The sequence below is a fragment of the Musca domestica genome, unplaced genomic scaffold (genome assembly GCF_030504385.1).
Source record: "Musca domestica strain aabys unplaced genomic scaffold, Musca_domestica.polishedcontigs.V.1.1 7, whole genome shotgun sequence".
NCBI classification, from domain to species: domain Eukaryota; kingdom Metazoa; phylum Arthropoda; class Insecta; order Diptera; family Muscidae; genus Musca; species Musca domestica.
This window is the reverse complement of record NW_026712383.1, coordinates 10171718-10195753: the sequence shown is the minus strand read 5'-3', so window position 1 is coordinate 10195753 and position 24036 is coordinate 10171718. Positions and strand designations below refer to the sequence as shown.

General features: G+C 33.6%; 1 long non-coding RNA gene across 1 annotated transcript; it reads left to right on the top strand.

The window, feature by feature from the left end:
- The first annotated feature begins 826 nt into the window (after positions 1-826).
- Positions 827-12361, top strand: LOC109614014 (uncharacterized). Its single transcript, XR_002195313.2, has 3 exons — positions 827-1226; positions 1286-1327; positions 12244-12361. It is a non-coding gene; the product is annotated as an uncharacterized LOC109614014 (long non-coding RNA).
- The last annotated feature ends 11675 nt before the right edge of the window (positions 12362-24036 follow it).

Sequence of the window (24036 nt, the reverse complement as noted above, 5' to 3'; positions counted from 1 at the left end):
TAAAAAATGGGTCATATAGGTCCATGTCCTAATATAGCATCTACATAACGATTCCGCCTGATTTAAGATATTGTGGATGTATATATTTTTCAATCGAATATATTGTGGATGTATATATATTTTGAATCGGTAGTATGTACAGGGTTGCCCATATTCGATGGACCTTTGGGCCGATTCCAATCGACGAGGCTTGTCCGCAGGCAACATTCTTTGCGTCAATTGAATTTTGTACGGGAACAAATGCAAATCAATGCGAATAATCAGTTGTAAAGTGGACCGAGCCATGCCCAACTGCTGAGAACGGCGTTTTTGGGATGTTCTTGGGGATTTCTCAACACTGGCTCGTACGGCAGCGATATTCTCGGCCGATCGCCTTGGTCGACTTTTATATGGCCTCTTCGGGTTAGAAAGAGCCTTACCAGTCGAAAATTTTTCGTATAAACGCTTAATGGTGTTCTTAGAAGGCGCACTTCTTACACTTAAAGTTTTAAAAGCACGTTGAGTTTTCACAATTGACTTCTTGTAAATTTCAACTATTTCAGAGCGCTCGAGCGGCGTGTATTGGTTCATGGTAAAAATCTGCTTGGACTGACGCTTCAAACGCGGTATGTCATTAATTGACATCTCTGTCAAAAGTTATGGCGTTGCCAGATGGGTCCGTCGAATATGGGCAACCCTGCAGTGTGATTTTAAACCATGTTCAGGTGTTGTAGGAATTTATGTAAATTTTCGTGTTAAAAAAAAGACTCAATAAATTTGAATTGAATTGAATTGAAAATAGTAGGCTGAACAAAAAAAAAAAGGAAAACAATTTGTCATTTAAATTTTTATATTGCAGATTATTATCATAGGCTTTAACAAGAAGGGAAATAAACATAAATTGGAAAAAATATAGATTCTGATAAATAAATCCTGAAGCATATTTATATCCTGAAATAAGAATAAGAAGCTGTCAGCTGAAATTATTACAAAATGATTATCCTTGGAATTTGGTTACGGATTGAAAGCACATCATTACATAGTCTATAATCTATAATAATCGAGCATAATGCCCGAAGTTCACATTGTATCCATATCCGAGAAAAAATTCATACAATTTTGCAAACTTTTTTCATGTTCGCAAATTTAAAGAATAATGTAAGGAGCAAGATCCTTAAGATTGCCGCTGCTATATATATTTTAAATATGATTTGAAGTTTTACGCTTGATCTTTTTAAATTACAAGGGTTAGTACAAACATAATTTCGGCAATCGCCATATTAAAAATATTTTTAATCGAAAATAGAATCCCCGTCAACAGACCCGGAGACTACGTTGGATTATTTGGGTAAGTCCAATTCGTAATGCAGTTTATTTCATAGATATTTCGGTCCTAAACAAATTATCAGCCGAATATGATTTTTTTTTTTATTGTCGGACAGATTTCAATATTTATTTTAATTGTTTAACTTTGACCTTTATCTTGTTTTTTTTTTGCTATAAATATTGTTAGATATCTACTAAATTTATTTTTGTTCCATACACCACGCTGTGATACGAGATAGACCTGTAGTTAGGACCGAATTCAGCCTAGAAACAAGTACTTCAAATTTGAAGTCTATTGTGCACCAAATGGTTAACATCATATATTTTTCAAATTCAAGAGAATATTTCCATTTCGTGAAACTTCGTATCGCGCGTTAACTCTCGAAGTGTGTAATAAGGGTCCGATTGTCTTCGAGTTTTGCGCATCTGAATATTTTTTTTAGCAACACAAGATTGGTATGAAGATGTAATACACCAGTTCACTCCTTCTTGTGCCTGCAGAATAACAATTAAAACCCTCATAAAATTCGAAATATGTATTCGATTTTCTTCATATTTCACACTTAATATTTTTATTAAAAAAGATCGGATCTAAAGATGAGGTATATCGTCCCCCTCATTCCGGCACCTCCTCCACAAAGGGGGAAATAACAAAACGCTCATAAAAGCGAAATAAGCAATACATCCCAATATTTCCACAAGCGAAATATCTAGTGTGAAAATGATTGATGTCGGATTATCCCTTCTGATCATTCAAGGGTCACAATTTAAAATATCTCTCATATCATGCAAATTAAGTCAACGAAACTCAATATGTCTTTATAATTAATTAAAATTAATTTTGTCAACCCGAGATATGATGTGAAAATGAAATTAATTGGCTAACTCCTTCTATTACTTCGCCCACAAAAGACCAATTTTATTTCGTGTAAAATAGGAAATAAAGGTTCGAATTTTCTTGAAAATTTGCACATACCAATAGTTTTGTCAGTGTTAGATGAAGTGGAATTCTTCGGTCTGCCATATTTCAACATTTTACAAAAAATATTATATATCTCATAAAATGTGAAGGAATTACTCGATATAGTCCAAATCAGGTTCGTTATTGTTGGTCCACTCCATCGGAACCTCCCATAAAGGATCAACAGTTTAAAAAATCATAACGCAAGGCTGAGATCATACATCCCCCCGACTTTTTCATATAATCCTCCCGAGTGCATGATATGACGCACTCTGCAGCAATGTTATTTAATGCCAGAGGTACAAATGCTCCATTAAATTTCGTGGAAATAGAAATCGGATATACTTCCTATATATTAATTCTTTCTGATTCTCAATTATAACTATTCTAAAGCCATAATGTGAACTCAAAAAAGGTTATATTTTTTATTGTGGAGAGCCCTATCCATAGGGGTGTAGGATATGATATAGTCGGTCTGGTTACTTTTATGCGTATGTGTCCGAATCTATATCCAAAGGAAAACCAGTAAATAAAGTCCTAATATCGGTCGGGGCCGACTTTATGATACCCTACACCACTTTGCTAATTTAGTAGAGCTTCACATAACAATTAAAAGTTTTTATGGGAGAATTCAATCATACACGCTATGATTATAATTGTAATTTAAAGTTCAAAATCCCGAAGCATTTGTAGCTTTTAAATTCGGACTTGTATTGCCCATTTGATATATATGGGAGCTATATCCAAATCTTAACCGATCTTGATAAAATTTGGCAAAGATATTTCCGAGCTGTATTTCATCTATTTCCCTGAATATCGCTGTTACGGAGTGCATATTACGGCTGTGGGTAACAAATATAACAAATGATGATATGGGAGCTACAGCTAAATCTGAACCGATCTTCACCAAATTTGACATACTAGCTTCTAGACTCAATTCGGTAAGTGCGAAATTTCATACCATTTGGGCACATATTAGACGTTTGGTGCGCAATAAATAGTAAATCGGACGAAGATATACATGGGAAGTATATCCAAATCCGAACCGATCTCGATAAAATTTAGCAAAGGTATTTCTGAGCTGTATTTGATATATTTCCCCAAATATTGTTGTTACAGAGCGCATATTACGGCTGCGGAGGACAAAATCGGATAACAAATCGGATGAACAATATATATGGAAGCTATAGCTATATCTGAACCGATTTCGATCAAATTTGGCATACTTATTTCCAGGCCTAATATGGTTGTATATGAAAAATTCCATACTATTCTGGCTGATATTACACGTTTGGTGCACAATGGGCCAAACGAATGATTTTTTTAAAATTTCATCTGGATCGGGCAATAAATGCGAACTGTACTTTGTTTACAAAAATACATGAATAGACGGACACGCATATATCGACTCAGATGTGATTCTATGCAGACCATCAAAAGGAACTATGGGTCTATCTCGTTTCCTTGTGCCTGATACAAACAACTTGTGGTGTGGGGTATAAATATGGTAGTGAACTTTGGAAAGGATTATACCAAAAGGATGGATCGTCACAGTAGAAAACATCCTTACCAAAAATGTCCATATTGAACCATGTTGCCGTAAAGTCTCCATATAACTGCAGATGATGACCACTTGTAATCTAAAACTTTGCATGCAAACAAAGAGATTAACTCTATTAGAGCTTTGTTGCTGGTTGCCTGTCTCTGTTTTGAACACATATTAAATTTTCTTTTCGCACAAGAGTGCGAAATCTAAAAAAATTAATTGCTGGCAAGCGTTTTACCTTAAATGAAGATGCAATTACAGTTGTAAACTACTATTTTGAAGACCTTGAGGAAAACTATTTTAATTAAGGGATATAATTGCTAGAAAAGCGTTGGGCAAAGTGTATTGAAGTTTCAGGAGATTATCTTGAAAAATATATATATATATATATATTTTTTTGAAAAACTAACAATTCTCTTTCATTGTTAGGCTAAGAAGTTTCCGAACCATCCTTGTATGAGTACATTACTACCAAATGTAGGTAGACTGAGAATGAGTTACCATACATTACTACGTGCACTTGGGAATGAAACATTATTATTGTAGACTCAATATTATGGTTATTAGGCGTAACTAATAGAAATCAATACTAAATTGTGCACCATTCTAGTACTAATTTCCAAAAAAATCCTAAATTTAGGACTCCAGCTCCATAGGTTCACCCATATCCAATTCGTATCAAAGTTCTTTCATAACCCAACCTTATATTCCAACTTTAATCTTAATTCCAAATTTCAGGATTCCATCCCAATCACACAAATCCAAATTGTACCACATTTAATACACATAAGTACGAATTTTAAAACTTCCTACATACCAAATTCCGAAACTACCTCAATCACACAATCCCATAGAAATGTTATTTCCAAATTACAGAATTCAAGCTCACCGAAATTTTAATTTGTACCAAATTTATTTCGATTTAGTACGTAGAAGTATAAATTTCCATAACTACCTACCTAAACTCCGAGAGTGATCTTATTTGCAAATTTCAGGATCACAACTTTTCCGGTTCTACCGAAATTAAAATTGTACGTTTTAGTACTTTTCATACACTTGTAGTGCGATTTTCCAAAACCCCTTTTAAAAATTTAAGAGTTTAATAATTTTAGTACCTTTCGTACCGTTCTTGTACGAATTTCCAGAAACGTAGACTTATCTCACACCTCACAACAAGAGTGACCCTCACCCAAAATTTGGGGGTACCAACAAAAAATTTAGATTTTTATGCACAAATCTATTGATAGAATGCATATACTGTTGCTGTTACCAATGAAACAATGGGTGCGGGGTACAATGAGTTGCAAAGGACTTAAATTTCAAATCGGATGAACAATATAAATGGCAACTATAACTAGGTCTGAACTAGGTTTTACCAATTTTGCCGAAGTTGCATCTGCTTTTTGTACTTATTCTTCGGCTATTGGCCGTAGTAGGGTAAATAATTATATCCATATCATAAGAAGTAAGGATGGGATGGATTTTAGCTTTGTGCCAAAATGTAACCACTTATTTGGTTATTAAAAACTTTGCTAGGAATATTGTAAAACATGGTAAAAATTGCATTGGTGCTTGGTCTATGGCCATGTTTATATAAAAAAACCCAACAAACAAGCAAAAACGACGTTGAGTTCAGCTGGTCCGAAGTTGACTTAGAACCCTTAAATATTGACTATCCATTACATGGTGATAATTTCCTTCCAAATTCCTTACGAGTATTGCAACAAATTGAATTCATTTCACTAGAATATTGTTATCTCTATATTGAATTAAACAGACGAAGTGGCGATGGACAATTATTGGTCTTTGACTAATGTTGTTCCATAAGATCGAGGGTGATATAAAAATGTACAAAATCTGACCATCCTACAAAATATCGAATGAATAGTAGAAACAAATTGTTTTTTTTTTTTTTTTTAGTTTTCCCTTAAATTTGACAATACAGATTATCAACTGTAAACATTAAAATGTATAATACAATGTGGCGCAAAGTAAACTTCCGATATTTTTTGGCTGTAATTGAAAAATGAAAAACTTATATTCTTCTTGTCAATTAATTTTATTTGGACTTTTAGTTTTTTTATCAAGTCGAGAATATTATGTCATGTAAATGGCCGCCGCCACAGTTTATTGTCAGTTGAGCCCTTTTTATGGCATTTTCCATCACTTTGGCCAAAACTTCCGGCAATAGGTCCTCACATTCTTGACGGATTTAAGAGATGAACGAGTCTAGGGCTTGTTGACATAAATCCGCAACTTCTGAAAGCCACACCGGGAAATGCCTCCTTCAGCATATTGATTTTGTGTCGTTGCACCGTTGTTTTCTATGCCCCCATTGCTATTTGCATTTTACTTAGACGACCTTCATAAATTCATCGGCGGCGGAATCAAAATTGATGACCTAAATATAAGTATACTGCTTTACGCAGATTATATAGAAATCCTGGCAAATGAAGTAAATGTGCTACATATAATGATAGATTAGAAGAGTATTGTGTCTATAATTTTACCCTGTGGCGAATTCATTGCCATTGCCAAAATTGGGTGTCAATGATATGTAGAATGTAGACATTCGTACTGTCTTATGTTTATGTCAGTACCCTGCTGTTGATGTTTCAATTTATGAATTGCTTTTAATGAGTGACAACAATGAGTAAATGAAAAAGCTCATGGCTAATGGGTTAGAGAGTGTTTGTTTGAAGTATGTCAAAGGAAACCAGATAGACCTATATTTCCTTCTGATGATCATAGAATAACATTCAGGGTTAATTTATGCATGTTCGAAATACAGATCGCTTTTATTTCTGTTCTGTCCATTCGCTACAATTTTTCACAGATCAGTATTTTGTCTGGAGGCAGGTCAAGTTCGAAGATGTACTACATCGGTCCACGATATCGTATAGGTACTCCCGATATTCGGTATTTGATGATTTTAGGCACATTTTTAAATTGAATTGTCTGTCTATATAGGTCAACGATATCGTATATCTCCAATATAACGATACCGCCCGATATTCGGTTTTTTCATGATTGGAATTGTTTTCAACGGAATTGTCTGAAAATCCGCACAAGGATTGAGTACTTTACCCTATGGAAGATAATTTTCTATATATGGAAAAATGTGTTGTTTAAGTTATGAAATGCTTAATAAAATTACAATCATGATTTCGCTCAGATTCGATCTTTTGTGCTTTAATCACTCACTTAACTAGGATGAATCACTACACTAAGGCTGGGGTGTTATGCGATCATTTGCCCATCAGTGGTGCAGATTTGCTGTCAGTTACAGACGGAAAATCAAGTTGTTGCCGAATTTTTGTCATGGTCGACCTCAGTCCCTTCACAAAAAATGACAAATGTAAGACAAATTATTAAAACGATACCATAAGTCAGGGAGAAATTCCAGGTCGAAGAAAGACGACGTAAGTCTTAGCGACTCCAATACAATACCACCATCCGAAACTAGAGAAAGTAAACACCGACAAGAGCATGTTCTGAAGGCAGGAGAAAAATGGGGGTAGTAGGAGGACATTGATAAATAGGAAGTATCGTTTATGGAACACAGAAGCCTTTAAAGAATGCATTTGATGTGACAAAAAGGAAACCACCCTCCGAAACTAGAGAAAGTAAGGATGGGGTTTAGTCGACGGAACCACAGGTCACTAGAAAGGCAGCCAAGAAGTAATAGAAATCGAAGCCTGCTGAACCCTCGAAACTGACTCAGCCAAGCCCATCAGTTAACCCGTGAGTTTTTCGGTCATAACACCCTAAAGGAATGGGGATTATTTCAAAAAAGAAAAATCGGTCATAATCCCCGTAAATAGGATTACGGCAAAGTAATTTGTTTGTAAGGGAAATACCCGGTTACCCGTTATTCGATACGAAAATTCGTATACAAAATACTATAAAAACTTCAGGTCAATCCGAGCATAGCCCCTAATGTTCCAAACATAGCCCCTATTGTTCCAAACATAGCCCCCAATGTTCGGACAAAATACCCACCGCAAAAGGTCATACTCCCATGAGGAAGTGTGCATAATTCCCACTTTATTATGGGGTTATAACCAAAAAAAGGAACATAATCCCCATAATTGGAGATTATATATAATTTTAAATGGTACTAACTTTGGGCATCCAAAATATAATCCATTTTGGAAGACTTGAAATTAAATGACGTTAGAATCCAATGTTTTTGGTACCTAAAAGGAGAAAATGATACCTTTGGTACAAAACACCAACGGTTGGAATTATCCAAATGTTGATCAAGTGAATACATTTTGCATTTTCAAATAGGTGAAATTAAGTCTTTTTTGAGGTAGAAGTGGAGGACAATTTAAACATGTTCCCCATTTCTAGTGCAAAGTGTCTTGTTGAAGTGCCATATTACTTTACTATATGTCTTATCCATTAGCAGTAAAAAATCATTGACATTTTAATTCCATATCTTAAATATCTAATTTGTGCAAAACTCAACAATATCATCATTACTTCACTTCTAAATTTTCTCCTCAACCACAGACCATAACCATACAGACAATGAAATGTGGTTTTAAGTATTTAACTTCCTCTACTATCCCATTGCGTTTTCAAAGACACTCAAATGGTTTAATGTTAAAATAAATCATTTTAGTGCAAATAGCTCTTGAATGTTTTATAACAGACTTCCGCTACTCGAATACCAGAAGTGAGCACTTTCCTTTTTTCTGGCTTTTGTCCATTTTATTTGGAGAATAGACTTAAGCTTTCAATTTCAAACAAATATGTAAATTTTAGCTTAAAGGGCATCCGACATTGCAATGCCAGCTACTTAAGTTAAAGCCACACTTGAACACCAAGAAATGTAGGAGGCCGTGACATAAAGGAGATAGAGATTGGAGTGTTGGTGAATTGAATGCAAAATTCTACAAATTAATTCCATGAATTTAAGTCTATGTCAGTCGAGCAATATCTATTGCTTTGAAAATAATTTCTGCAATATTTTCTCCGAAAAAAAGAACAGCCTAAAAAACTTTCTTCTAAAAACTAAATATTTGCTTTAAGTTTCAGAGAAACTAAAAGACATAAACGAAACGAAATACAATTTTTTGCAAAGGCGAGGAAACGTGTTTTTCTTTCTTATTCCTTCATTAATTTCTGGTACAGAAACTTTCAGTTTTGTTATTGTTGTTGTTGTTGTTTATTTAAAGAACGTTGTTTATTTAAAGAACGGAAACAGTAATAGTAAGCGCGAAATTTTTAAAAGTTCACTCTTTCGCTGAAAGCTAAGAAAAAAATTGCTAAAAATTGAAATGGATGTAAATCTTTAGTTCAAAAAGTCAAAGAGCAAGAGCGAAGAAATTGAAACCAATTATTGATAAACGTAATGCATCCAATTAAAGTTAAATGCAAATAAAGTTTTAAAGACTGAGATCTTTTTGTATATATAAGAAGAAAAATTAGGAAATTTTTTCCTTGGGTGTATGTATTTTTTATTGCTTTATTTCATGAGTATGTACTGCACATATTGTCTGTTGAATATTTATGTAAAAATCACATATGCCACGTTAAACACCCACATGTACATATATACACAAATGTTGCTGTTCTTTTGAAGCTTGATACATGATGCTTCAATTGCCACACAAATATAGCATTTTGCGTCGTAATAACAAACACATAAACACACCCCGAAAAAAGAATCCATGTCTACAAACGAAATCGTTTACATAATTCACAAAATGCACAACAGCGATTGTAACAGCAACAAATACTGTCGACAAAACTGAGTTAAAAATTAATAGCGTATAAAATAAATAAATAAAATTTATTAAATATCTAACAAATATAAATCTGTATTCGCTTGATAGGAATTTCAATATACGAGTAAACGGATTTTGTTTTTTGTTTACCTACTTGACGTTCACACATGAATGCACTTTTAATATGTGTTTATTTGGAAATATGTTATTAAATCATAATTTTCGGAAAACTGTTCACTAGCTGAATGGTTTGTTATAATTCTCTGCAGGTGCTACCTACAAATGCTAAATATTGTAATTGAAGTATATAAAAACGCATATTTCATACGATATACATTTTTAAGCAAAGCTGAGACTAAACATAATTATATTGTTATTCCTCTCAATTTCTTATCCTTTACACTTGAGATCAATTCGTCTAAGAGAAATCTAAAAGAAATTGGTGAATGAAAAGGAGATACAAGGAAGTTATATGATATTAGAGACAAAGTATATTTTATTATGGACGTGATGTCCCGACCAATCGCTCTTTTTTATAGCATTTAAAGTGAATAAACTATCGTTCAGTGGTCCCACTTGTATGGTACAAGGTTTGACAATATGTTTGTATGAAACTAACTGAACTGTTTTTTTTTTTTTTTTTTTTTTTTTTTAAAGCTTAATAATAAAAAATAATGTAACAAAAAAATTGTGAATATTGATCAGTGTTTAAGTATAATCCTCATATAATGGTACCCTCCAATCTAAAGAAATTTGAAGATTTTGTTAAAATGATTAATTAAAATGAACTGTAATTTGGCATTTGGTTTTCTTCCACAAAAATGTTAAAATGGGCCAACAATTTAATAAAGCTCCCATAGTACCCCGCCACCGATTTTAATTCTTTGAGCAGTTTTTACTACATTTTTTAATCGATTTTGCTGAGATTTAGCATTTTTATTTGGGATAGGATAACAAAATATTGTGTCAAAAATAGTAAATATTCATATGTTTTTAATATAGCATTTAGTGTTTTGAGTTCAATAAATACCTATTTGCCAATAATGCCAAAAAGTCCTACTTTTTGTTGTAGCTCCCATATAGAGGTACCCCGTATTTACCGTATTTTACAGGTTTAAGTGAGTGAGTGAGACCATTTTTTCCGTGATCGACCCATCTTTTTCAGCATTATGGAAAAATCAAGAGAGTGACAACGAATGCATGCAATACTACAAAAAATGTTGAAGATAAACTAATTTAAGAGTTTATTCCTGCTATACTTTAAAGTGAAATTTTGAATGTATCTTTCAGTGAAGAAATGTTTATAGTATCATTAAAAATAACATTCAATCTAAAAATCAACAAGTTAAAAAGCAGTAAGTGTGGCCGGGCCGAATTTAGAGATATCTCCACCATTGGGGAGGTTTGTAATCACATTAGGAACTTTAAATTCCAAGTTTGAAACTTTTTTTCGGTGAAAAGTTTGACACAAATCATCAAAGTACTAAAATCATCAAAAAACCTTTAATCTGTCTAAACAGTTATGTGGGGGCTATACCAAAACGTGGTCCTATATAGCACAATATCCAACGTCCTGCAGACCTAACAGACTTCGGAATATTTTTTTTTTTTTTTTGGTATTTGGACGATTTCGTAATTGGTATTTTTGTTCGCAAGGGCTTCTATCTTATTTTACAGACTATCGTTTTGCTATAGCCCCCATGTAACGGTACCTCTTTATATTTGGTATTCTGATGATTTACTAGCCCGTCCACAGAACTTTTATTTAAGGCCGACAAACAATTGCTATCCAGACAATCAAGTTTTTATTTCAGTTTATTCTCTATCACACCTGGGAGTAAGAGCTCATTTCACCTATTACCCTACTGTCAAAAATTTCTTTATTTTTCCAAAAAGAAAATTGTTTATTATACCCTCCTCCCCTAGTATGGAGGGTGTATAGCCCTCATATAACGGTACATCCCGATATTCGGTATTTTGATGATTTTAGCGACATTATTCACCGGAACTGTTCCAAATTAGGTGTTTGAAGTTCGTAATGGATTCTACAGCCTAAGACAAAAAATTGTCTGATATTCCAGATATTCGGTATTTTGACGATTTAACTACATTATTTACCAATTTATTTAAATTTCGCATTTGAAAATTGTAATGGATTACGACAAAATTTATCTATGCAGGTCCATGTCGTCGTATAGATCCTAATATAACAGCTACATTCGGTATTTTTAAGATTTTAACAGAATTTTGACTGAATTTATTGTTCGGGAACTGTCAAATTCGGCCCAAATGGTGGAGGGTATTCAATGTTCGGCCCGGCCGATTTTACAGCTTTTTTAATTGCTTTTTTCTGATTGTGCCCGTTAGTTTTGGAGGTGCCGTGACGGTGCCCGGATATAGTCCCCATTGCAATTATGTGACTTACGCGGTATGTAAAACAGACTTTTTCAAAAATGTAACACATTCAGATGAACTATAGCATCATCACAGAAATTATGCTTATTTTCTGTGTTACCAATATTTTCGTTTTCATTTTACAACTCAATTTATTATTCTTTTGTAAGCTGTGTTTTTAATTATCTTTTGTGTGTTTCTTCGTAATTACGCTTAACACAATATTACCTTCACTAAGAACAACATTTATTTTATTTATTTATTTATTTATTTATTTTTTTTTTTTTTTTGATTTTTAGATGCTTTGAAACTTCTACTTCAAGAGAACATTAAAATCAAGGGGAAGAATTAGAAAGCAGAAAAACGAACTGAGTATGCAATAAGAAAACAATAAATCACTTTTCTATAAAATTTAAATTTTGCAACAACAAAATACTACGGTTTCCCGAACAAACAAGCCATACTGTTCTATTAATAGACAAGGCACGGTCGACGAAGGGGTTTTTGTTGTAACAGACAAAACCAACTTACATGGTTATTCTACTTCGTTCAGGTTGAACGAAAGCATAACAAGTGGAGAAAGATGTAAATGTTTATAAGTGCCGTTGTAAGATTTAGAAGACTTTCCAAAAGAATTTTAGTTTTATTTAATTCTTTGGTTCCTCTTCTATTGTCATAGAAGTTATTTTTAAAATAACTTCTGGGGAGAATATCCCAGACAAAAAACAAGGGAACTGATGAGAATTGGTGGCTCTTTCCGAAACCTAGGTATTCCCTGCCTTACCCCTGGAAAACATTATCATCGTTCTCCACTAATAAACTAACGTTGTTTTTATAAAAACAACAAAAAAAGGGATAAGCCTGACCATTTTGCAACAACATAAAACATTTTTTATAACAGAGTGCCTCGTCAGCCATCAATGTACTTAGTAGACACCCTGATAAGTCTGACTGTTAATTATTATTTTTTTAATTTAAGCATTTAAAAGTCTTCGAAAAGGGTGGCAAATCTTAAATTTTCTAAACTTTTTGTGTACTAAGAAGAAAGGATACGCCAAGCTTAACATTTTTATACCCTACACCGCAAGGTGGTCAGGGTATTATGTCTTTGTGCATTTGTTTGTAACAGGCAAAAGGAAACGAGATAGACCCATAGTTTCTTTTGATGATCTGCATAGAATCACATTCTGAGTCGATTTATGCATGTCCGTCCTTCCGTCCGTCCGTCTGTCCATGTATTTTTGTAAACAAAGTACAGTTCGGCCCAAGGACGAACCCTATTGAAATTGGAGATAATCGGTCATTTTATTGTGTACCAAACGTGTAATATCAGGCCGAATAGTATGGAATTTAGTATGCCAAATTTTATCGAAATCGGTTCAGATATAGCTATTACGCCCATATATATTGTTCATCCGATTTGTTATTTTTGTCCTCCGCAGCCGTAGTATGCACTCTCTAACAACAATATTTTGGGAAATACATCAAATACAACTCAGAAATACACTTGCTAAATTTTATCGAGATCAGTTCACATTTGGATATAGCCCCCATATATAACTTCGTCCGATTTATCTCTTTTTGTGCACCAAACGTCTAATATTTATCCGAATGGGATGGAATTTGGCACTTACGACCGAATTGAGTCTAGAAGCTAGTATGTCAAATTTTATCGAGATCGGTTCAGATTTGGATATAGCTCCCATATATATCTTTATCCGATTTTAAGTTAATTGTGCACCAATGGGTAATACAAGTCCGAATTTAAAAGATACAAATGCTTCGGCATATTCAGTCATTTGAACTTTAAATTATAATCATAGCGTGTATGAACATTTAATTTTTATGCGGAGCTCTACTAAATTAGCAAAGTGGTGTAGGGTATCATAAAGTCGGCCCCGCCCGACTTTAAGACTTTCTTTACTGGTAAAAAAAGTATTTATTTTGTTGGTTTAAGAAAAAGCTATGCGTGAAATTATTAGGTAAAGTTATGAAGTAAATAACCTTTAAATTTTTAAGTATTTAATATTCATTTAATTTTTGCCAGGGAAATCGGTTAAAGATTGCCGAAAAAATCTTCAAAATACCGTTATATGGAGGCTGGGCCAAAACGAGAAATTACATACGCAAAATTCATAAACGGGTCTCCCGATTATTTCTTTTTGGAAAATGCTATTCTCAAAATTCTTTTCATAACCTGCACCTTGGAAAAGAGGGTACATTAAACCTATAACACCTATAAATATTCGTCATAGACCTCATAAAGTTTATATATTCATGATCAGAATAAAATTCTAAGTCGATTTAACGATGACCGCCTGTCTTTCTGTTTGTCTGTCTGCTGAAATCACGATACAGCCCACATTATTTGATGTAGAGGCGGTTGGTATTGAAGATGATATATCGGTCCACGTTTTGGGATAGCTGCCATATAATGGTCGCTCTCGATATTCGGTATTTTGAATGCTTAAGACACTTTTTTCACCAATATTTATAAAAATTTGTATTTGTAGTTCGTTATGGGATCAAGGTGCTTCGATGATTTTTGTACATTTTCCACGTATTTTTCTACAAAATGGTATTTGTTGTTTGTAATGGGTTATAGCTTCGGTGACAGAACATTTGCCATGTAGGTCGACGCTTTCGCATAGCCCCCATATAACTGTACCTCCGATATTCGTTATTTTGATTTGTCTAAAAATTGCAAATTGAGGTTATTAAAGTGTTCTAGATCCGGTGGCAGAACATTGAATATCAAGGTCCACGTTTCCTATAGCGCTTATACGATTTAAGCCACATTTTCTAATAGATTTGTGTGAAACTTGGTATTTACACTTCATAATGGGTTCTACAACCGGTGTCAAAACATTTTCCATATTAGACAACGGTTTTCATACAGCAGTTCGGTATTTTAAATTTGATATGTAGACCAATATTCGGTATTATGAAAAACCTAGTAACATTTTCCAACGAAATTATGTAAAATTTGATTTTTAAGACTAGCAATAGATTTCAAACTTTGTAGTATAAAATTGTCTATGTAGTTGTCCATAATGTCCGATCTTCTTGGAGTTTGTAGTTTAAAGTGGAACACGTTTGTACCCAGATACTTTTGTATAAAATGTTTTCTTTACCTAATGGCGGAGGATATTAGAAGTTCGGCCCGGCCGAAATCAGTGTGTTTTTCCTTGCTTATTTTAAATTACAATCCTTCCGTTTCATATTTGTAGTTTGAAATGAAACACTTTTGAATACAGATACTTTTATTAAAGAATGTTTTCATTTTCTATTGGTGGAGGGTATTTATAGTTTAGCCTGGCCGAACAAACTGTTTTAACTTTTTATACCCTTCACCATAGTATGTAAGGTATATTAACTTTGTCATTCCGTTTGTAACTCCTCGAAAAACTCATATCAGACCCAACAATCGATTTAGCGATGTCCATCTGTCTGTCTGTCCGTCTGTATTTTGTAATCACTCTAGCTTCCGAACGAGATAGAAGACTAAATTTTTGCACACATGTTTATTTTGCCAGTAGGCATGGGCCATGTTTTCATATTCGGCATTTTGATGATTTTAGCAACATTAATTACCGGAATTGTTACAAATTTGATATTTGAATTGCGAAATGGATACTACAGCCTAAGACAGAAAATTGTCTATGAGATGTCATATTTGAAGTTCGTAATGGATGCTACAGCCTAAGACAGAAAATTTTCTATGCAGGCCCAGGTCTTCGTATGGCACCGATAACCCCTTATATACGGTATTTTGATAATTTTAGCTACATTATTCAACGTTTATTTCAAGTTTCGAATTTGAATATGGTAATGGCTTATGACAAATAATGCATATATAGGTCCACGTCGTATAGACCCCAATATAACGGTTATATTCGGTATTTTTAAGATTTTAAGAGAATTTTTAACGGATTTTATTTTTTGAAAATTTCTAAATTCGTTCCGAATGGTGGAGGGTATTCAAAGTTCTACTTCTTTCTTGTTCAATTTGATATTTGAAACTCGCAATAGATAACACCAACTATTGCTGGAAACCGGTACGATTCAATTTACGGATATATATTATTGGCAAATGTTTACAATTTCATTGGCAAAAATGGAAGATGAATATTCAATCCCGATTGTCTTATTTTTAAACGTTTTTTGTACCCTATAGAGGAGGGTATTAAAAGTTCGGCCCGACCGAACTTAAGGCGCTGCTCCTTGTTTGGTTTCGGCCCGTTTTTGGGGTTTTAAATATATCGCTTCATTTTTAACCTCAGTGATGATACAAATTACTGTTTCTTATTTGATTGATTGTTCTTACTGCAGCAACAAGGCAAACTGCTACTAAAGACGTTTAGGATCCCACCACCATAACAGTTATAAACCATTTGCCTTAGGAATTTTTCCTAGGATTTGTCTGCAACATGGAGATGATGAAAAGTGCTATGATAACTTCTTCCCTTCAACTCCTTGCTATAAATTGTTCATCATTCAATTGTACAAGAAGTTTTCTGCCTTCTGTTTGTTCTTGGTTAGCAGTAAATATGGATGTACATGGAGGTAAAAGCCTTAAGGTTGCTTCATTGTCATAGTTGTTTGTAATGGCGTTATCTCTTTGTACTACTTTTATCATTGCTGTTATTGTTCCACAGCTGCATTCTCCTCGTTCTTTTCTAACAAAAAAATTTTAATTAATTAAATCATCACTTCTTTGAAATCTATTGGTTTGTTGCTTCCATGGAACATCTCATGATTTTGCAACATTTAGTTGTATTTCCGCTGCAAACTAAGACTGAGCGCAAACAAAGAGGGTGAGGCTATAACTCCTTACGTATTGGTATTTCGGCATTTTTTGCACATGTATTTGCTGAGTTTTTCAATAATGAAAAACAAAATGCTTAAAATGGCTACAACTCCTTGAATATTGACCTTTTGGCGTTAGTAGCATATTTTTTCTTTACTATTTAATAATTAAAATAACCTATTTTAAAATGGCTGTAAATTTCTTTAGTATTTCATTAAGAAAAATAGCAAATTTTATTGTGGTTTCAACTCCTTAAATATTGGATGTGTGAATTTAATGACCAATGCTGCGATTTAAAAATCGTAAACATGTGTCACAAGGGACACATAACATATGTTACTTCACTTCTTATTTCTTTTTTTCCGATATTCTTCTTCATTGGACTGGCTCTGGCTTACGAGTTGTTGGGTTTGTATATTTTCGTGCCCTCATTTGTATATTCATTAAAATGGATGGTGGGCGTATGATACATGTTTTCTTAAATTTTCCTCATTGCAAAAATGTGTCTCGTTAATTTCTTATCTACGCTGTTGCGAATGCGGATGATGTGGGCCAGCTGTCATAAGGACATTTTCCTTTCAATTCTTGTGGGGATCTTTTAATCCTTTCATGTGATAGGTGTTACTGCTTACATCCTTATTCAGTTGATTAAATTTAAAAATGAAAGAAGAAATATTTGACTTGCTGCGAACAAAAACAGAAATGTAAAAACGAATACGAAATTTTGAACTTTATAGCTTGTTCTACAATGTGAAAACAAGTCAACTTGGAAAAAATTTTATTAAGTGAAGTGCATATTTTAATAAAATAATAAAAGGAATAATAACGTAATGTATAATATGAAATACGAATAACTGCATTTGCTTCTCGTATAAACTTGGTTTCTAAAAAACACCAATAGTATGGAATTGACGTGGATATGGTTTTTTCTTTACCACGCTTGTAATCTTCCCCATATGTTGAAGGGTATGCTGTACTTTTTTCTATATTTGGTGCAAGATATTATCATTTTAAATCTGTTATTTTATTTATTCAGAATAAGCTAAACATTTTAAGTATTTATTTATCTCAAAGACCTTTTATAAAGATGTTGGAGATCGGACCAATTCTCCTGGAACCTGTCCCACAAAGGGTTCAAGATTTTGAAAAACAAACCGCCCAAAAAAGCAAAATATGCTCCCAACCCTCTTCAAATTTTCCACATCCAAATATTTATGCTTACGCAAGATCTTTTGTGAAGATGATAGATATCTGTCAACTTCTTCAATTTCCCACAAAGGGTCACAGTTGCCAATACTTATATCTGTCATAACTTGCGAAACATCACAACACTTGATAAATCCAAATATTTTTCTTAACCAGAAATCTGATATGAATATATAATTTATCGGAATTTATGATTTCGCATAAAATTGGATATAAATGTTCGATATCCTTCAATTTTTGCACATACCAATATTTTTATCTTTATCAGATAAAGTATGCGGAATACTTCGGTCCGCTATATCTGTTACCTCACGCATATTTTCACATTTTCCAAAAATAGTCCAAATCTGGGAAGTTTTAATATTTATATCAGACTTAGGTCAGATACGAATCGGTCAATATTGGCCAACTGCTTCGGAATCGGAGTAATATTAATTCATCTGTCGGCAAAACCGACTATTACTATTTTTTTATTTATATCCCTATCAAACGAACATTAGAGAACGAGGCATGATATTTTGAATAATTTTATTAGTAGTAGATATGGGGTATTTATACCTTGAAGGTTTCGCTAATCCCAGTCAAAATGGGTTTCACCGCAAACTATGGTGCTGTACGGTATCGCATGGCACCTCCGGCCGACTATTGCCTTTGATTACTTCTTCAAATCTAGCACAGTTATATCAGAGAGATTAAAACATAAAATTGTTCACTTAATATATGTTGCTTTATAGAAGTTTTTTCAGTTTTTAAAGAACAGAAACTGAGACCCGATGCTTTGTTATTGCATAATAGTCAGGCTTGATACCATTGTAGAATATAAAAACAACTTGTATTTGTTAGTGGTTGCTCTAGATTAACACTCTCTCTATAATAAATACCTAAATTGCCAATCTGAGGACTTTACTAAGTATTCATAGTGGCTTTGATATCAACAACCGACTTTAGTCCGTCCTTACTAAATTTTATTTCTTTTGAACTTAGTTTTTAAAATGCCATCAACATTTCCAGGTTGTTTGAATGCAATTCACAAATACGTCTAAGTAAAATACATTTAACCAGAGAGGCAATAAAATGAAATCATCACAAGTATTCGACTTTTACATAACAATAAAACATTTAGAAAATATTGATATTGAACATTGATTTGGAATCTCTTACGAAGTACTTTTTAAAGATTCACTGCTATTATTAAAAAGTCTGCTAAATGTCACCTTTTGATAAGTCGTTGAGTGCAATTTCAAAAATTCACATTAAAATACAGAGTTACCAGGTACTCAAGTGGGAGAGGTTTTATACTTTTCATCATATTTGGTATTTTCCGAAAATTCGCTACGTGTTTATGGCAAGTGCTTTCCCGGTCTTCCGAATTTGTTATAAAAAGTGTGGAATGGTGGGAAAAAAGAATGGGAACATACTACCATTATTACAAACATGAATTTTGCTTGTTATGATGCTATTGATGAAAAGGATAAAATATATGAAAAATCATACGTGAGTTGGTCATGACACGCAAATTGTATGAGTCGTTATTTTCCCACTTCAGGGTAACAATGAACAGCATCAAAAAGGGGGTTTACATACGATATTTTTATACCCTCCACCAAAAAAGGTATGGAGGGTATATTAAGTTCGTCATTCCGTTTGTAACTCATCGAAATAATCATTTTAGACCCAACAAAGTATATATATTTTTGATCAGCGTAAAATTCTAAGACGATTTAGCCCTGTCCGTCCGTCTGTACTTCTGTTGTAATCACGCTACAGCCTAAACGAATTAAGATAGGAAGCTAAAATTTTGCACAGATCTCTCTTTTGCCTGCAGGCAGGTCAAGTTCGAAGATAGGCTATATAGGTCCACGATATCGTATAGCCCCCATGTAACGGTACCCCCCGATATTCGGTATTATGCTGGTTTTACCCACATTTTTCAACGGAATTGTCTGAAAATCCACACAAGGAGTTCCTTGTGGGTACTTTATACCTCGGCAGAGAATTATTTATATAGGTCCACAATATCGTATAGCCCCCATATAACGGTACCCCCCGATATTCGGTATTTTGATGATTTTACCCACATTTTTGAACGGAATTGTCTGAAATTCCACACAAGGAGTTCCTTGTGGGTACTTTAACCTCGGCAGAGAATTATTTATATAGGTCCACAATATCGTATAGCCCCCATATAACGGTACCCCCCGATATTCGGTATTTTGATGATTTTACCCACATTTTTGAACGGAATTGTCTGAAATTCCACACAAGGAGTTCCTTGTGGGTACTTTATACCTCGGCAGAGAATTATCTATATAGGTCCACAATATCGTATAGCCCCCATATAACGGTACCCCCCGATATTCAGTATTTTGATGAGTTTACCCACATTTTTCAACGGAATTGTCTGAAAATCCACACAAGGAGTTCCTTGAGGGTACTTTATACCTCGGCAGAGAATTGTCAATATAGGTCCACGATATCGTATAGCCCCCATGTAACGGTACCCCCCGATATTCGGTATTTTGAAGATTTTACCCACATTTTTCAACGGAATTGTCTGAAAATCCACACAAGGTGTTCCTTGTGGGTACTTTATACCTCGGCAGAGAATTATTTATATAGGTCCACAATATCGTATAGCCCCCATATAACGGTACCCCCCGATATTCGGTATTTTGAAGATTTTACCCACATTTTTTATACCTCGGCAGAGAATTATCTATATAGGTCCACAATATCGTAAAGCCCCCATATAATGGTACCCCCCGATATTTGGTATTTTGATGATTTTACCCACATTTTTCAACGGAATTGTCTGAAAATCCACCAAAAGAGTCCCTTGTGGGCATTTTACCTCCTCAAAATGATAAATGACATTCGGTATTTTGATGTTTTTAGCCATATTTTTCAACGGAATGGTCACAAGGGGTTCTTTGTACACAAGGGGTTCTTTGTGAGCACTTTACCCACCGACAGAGAATTCTCTATATAGGTTAACGATAACGTATAGCTCCCATATAACGGTACCCCGCGATATTCGGTATTTTGATGATTTTAGCCACATTTTCCAATCGTATTGTCTGAAAATCCACACACGGAATTCCTTTTGAGTACTTTACACGCAGACATAGATTTGTCTTTATAGGTCCACAATATCGTATATCCCCCCATATATCGGCACCTTCCTATATTAGATATTTTAAAGATTTTAAAAGAATTTTTATTGGATTTTATTTTTTTGAAAATTTTCTAGTTCGTTCCAAATGGTGGAAGGTATTCAAAGTTCGGCCCGGCAGAAGTTACTGCTTTTTTACTTGTTATTTTTCGTACCATTCCCTGGTGTGAAGTAGAATTTGTGTTATAAACTTTCATTGTTCCTCCTTACAATGCTAATGATAACTGACACATCTAATAGGTTTCATGGAAGTTTAAAAATAGTCAGTGCTCTTCGAAGAATCCGGCAAGGACGATGTTAAAAACTACGTATGCTAAACCACATTGGAGAGTAAAAATAGAATAACATTGCACATTCAGATCAGGTGGGATTACAATGGAAAAGGTCAAATTTTTTTTTGTGGAAAACAAAAATGATATATAATTATTAATACCACTTTTAATTTATGGTTGGAAGGTGAGAGATTTTATTTATGGCTAAAATGCGTCAACTGCTTTTAATATTTGAACACTTTAAAATGACGTCAACTACTGCTGGCTGACGTCTTGAATTTTTTTATTAACGTCTCATTGACAAGGAACCTTGAAGCCTTTCAAACCTTTTAAAAGGCCAATATGGAGCATGTTTAATCTTCTGGTACAATAGTAGGACGTAGAACAAACCTACTCCTATTTTTTTCTTTTCTTGTTTTTTTATTCTTTCATAACATAATTGATATACAATTTTTAATAGCAAAGAACGAATTCAATTATTTTTAATTATGTTGTAATAAAATTTTTTATTCCGAACAATGATGCGGAAGAAAGTTTGAAAGTTTCTTCCAACCTTAAAATAAATTTTGTTACAACTTTCATCTAAGAAGACTCTCTCTAAGAAATTTGTAAAAAAATGTGAATAATCACAAAATGTTTCAAAAGTCCATTTGGCTGAATAAAACTCTACTAAATTGTTCCCACTTCCACTTCCATATCAAATCGAATATAAAAAGGCCTCACAGAAGATATTGAAAATTTGTATTTTATGGGACAGAAAGTCTCTAAAAAGAAGGAGTAAACCCAAAAGAAAATCACGTTTAATGGGAAAGATGGGGAATGAATGAGGTGTTTGTTACTTGTTCTTCGGACTTCTTTTCCAAAAACTTTATTTTTTTATATATTGAAAATTGAAGACATATCCGCAGCAAAATTATTCTGTCCGATTTTACTCATTTGCTGATTTTGATCATATTTTAGATATTTTAAAGTGATTGACAAATCTTTCTAAAGGCCTTAACTTTATTATACCCTACACCACAAGGTGGTCAGGGTATTATGTCTTTGTGCATATGTTTGTAACAGACAAAAGGAAACGAGATAAACTCATAGTTGCTTTAGATGATCTGCATAGAATCACTTTCTGAGTTGATTTATGCATGTCAGTCCGTCCGTCCGTCCGTCTGTCCATGTATTCTTGTAAACAAAATGCAGGTCGCATTTATTATCCAATTGAGATGAAATTTTCAAAACAACATTTGTTTGGCCTAAGGACGAACCCTATTGAAATTGGAGATAATCGGTAAAAAATTATATATAGCTCCCAAATATATCTTTGTCCGATTTGCCTTCTATTGTGCACCAAATGTGTAATATCATCCCGAATAGTATGGCATTTTGCACATACAACCAAATTAGGTCTGAAAATAAGTATGCCAAATTTGATCGAAATCGGTTCAGATACAGCTATAGCTCCCATATATATTGTTCATCCGATTTATTATTTTTATCCTCCGCAGCCGCAATATGCACTCTGTAACAACAATATTTGGGGAAATATATCAAATGCAGCTCAGAAATACCGTTGCTAAATTTTATCGAGATCGGTTGAGATTTGGATACAGCTCCAATATATATCTTCGTCCGATTTACCTTTGATTGTGCACCAAACGTCTAATATTTGTGCAAATAGGATGGAATTTTGCACATACGATCGAATTGAGTATGTCAAATTTGGTGAAGATCGGTTCAGATATAGCTATAGCTCCCATATATATTGTTCATCCGATTTGTTGTATTTGTTACACACAGCCGTAATATGCACTCCGTAACAACGATAATCAGGGAAATATATCAAATACAGCTCAGAAATATATTTGCCAAATTTTATCGAGATCGGTTCAGATTTGGATATAGCTCCCATATATATCTTTATCTCCCATATGTATCTTTATCAATACCAGTCCGAATTTAAAAGATACAAATGCTTCGGCATATTTAGTCCTTTGAATTTTAAATTATAATTATAATCATAGGGTGTATGATTGATATGTGGAGCTCTACTAAATTAGCAAAGTGGTGTAGGGTAACAAAAAGTCGGCCCCGCCCGACTTTAGGACTTTGTTTACTGGTTTTCTTATTCGGAAACATTTTGCACTCATTACGAAAGTGTTTCTAATACTGTACATATATTCATATATCTCCTGTATAACTGTATCATCTGATGTATTATATCAACATTAATCACATTGACATTGTGAGGAACGTTCCTTATAGATCCAAATTTAAGATTAAGCCTCTATATAAAGTTGCCAGTCGATATTAAGTAATTTCTAAGTTTTATTCTTCAATTTCTACTCTTAGTAGCTATGAAACCTCTATAGTAGGTCCACTCTTCGATTTAGCACCATATTCGTAGTTAACATGTTAATTTTATTTCTTTTTTTTTAACATTTATTAATTGAATAGAATTTTCCTATTGATGGCTTTTAATGAATTTCCTTTTATTTTAACTTAAATTCCTACTTTTTAAATGTACCCGTTTTTTAATCAGCATATTTATATTTTCAACTTTTTCACCGATTATGATTTTAGATTATCAGCCACCTGTCAAAGCAGACTCACAGGAAATGAATGTTGCCTGAAGTTGTTA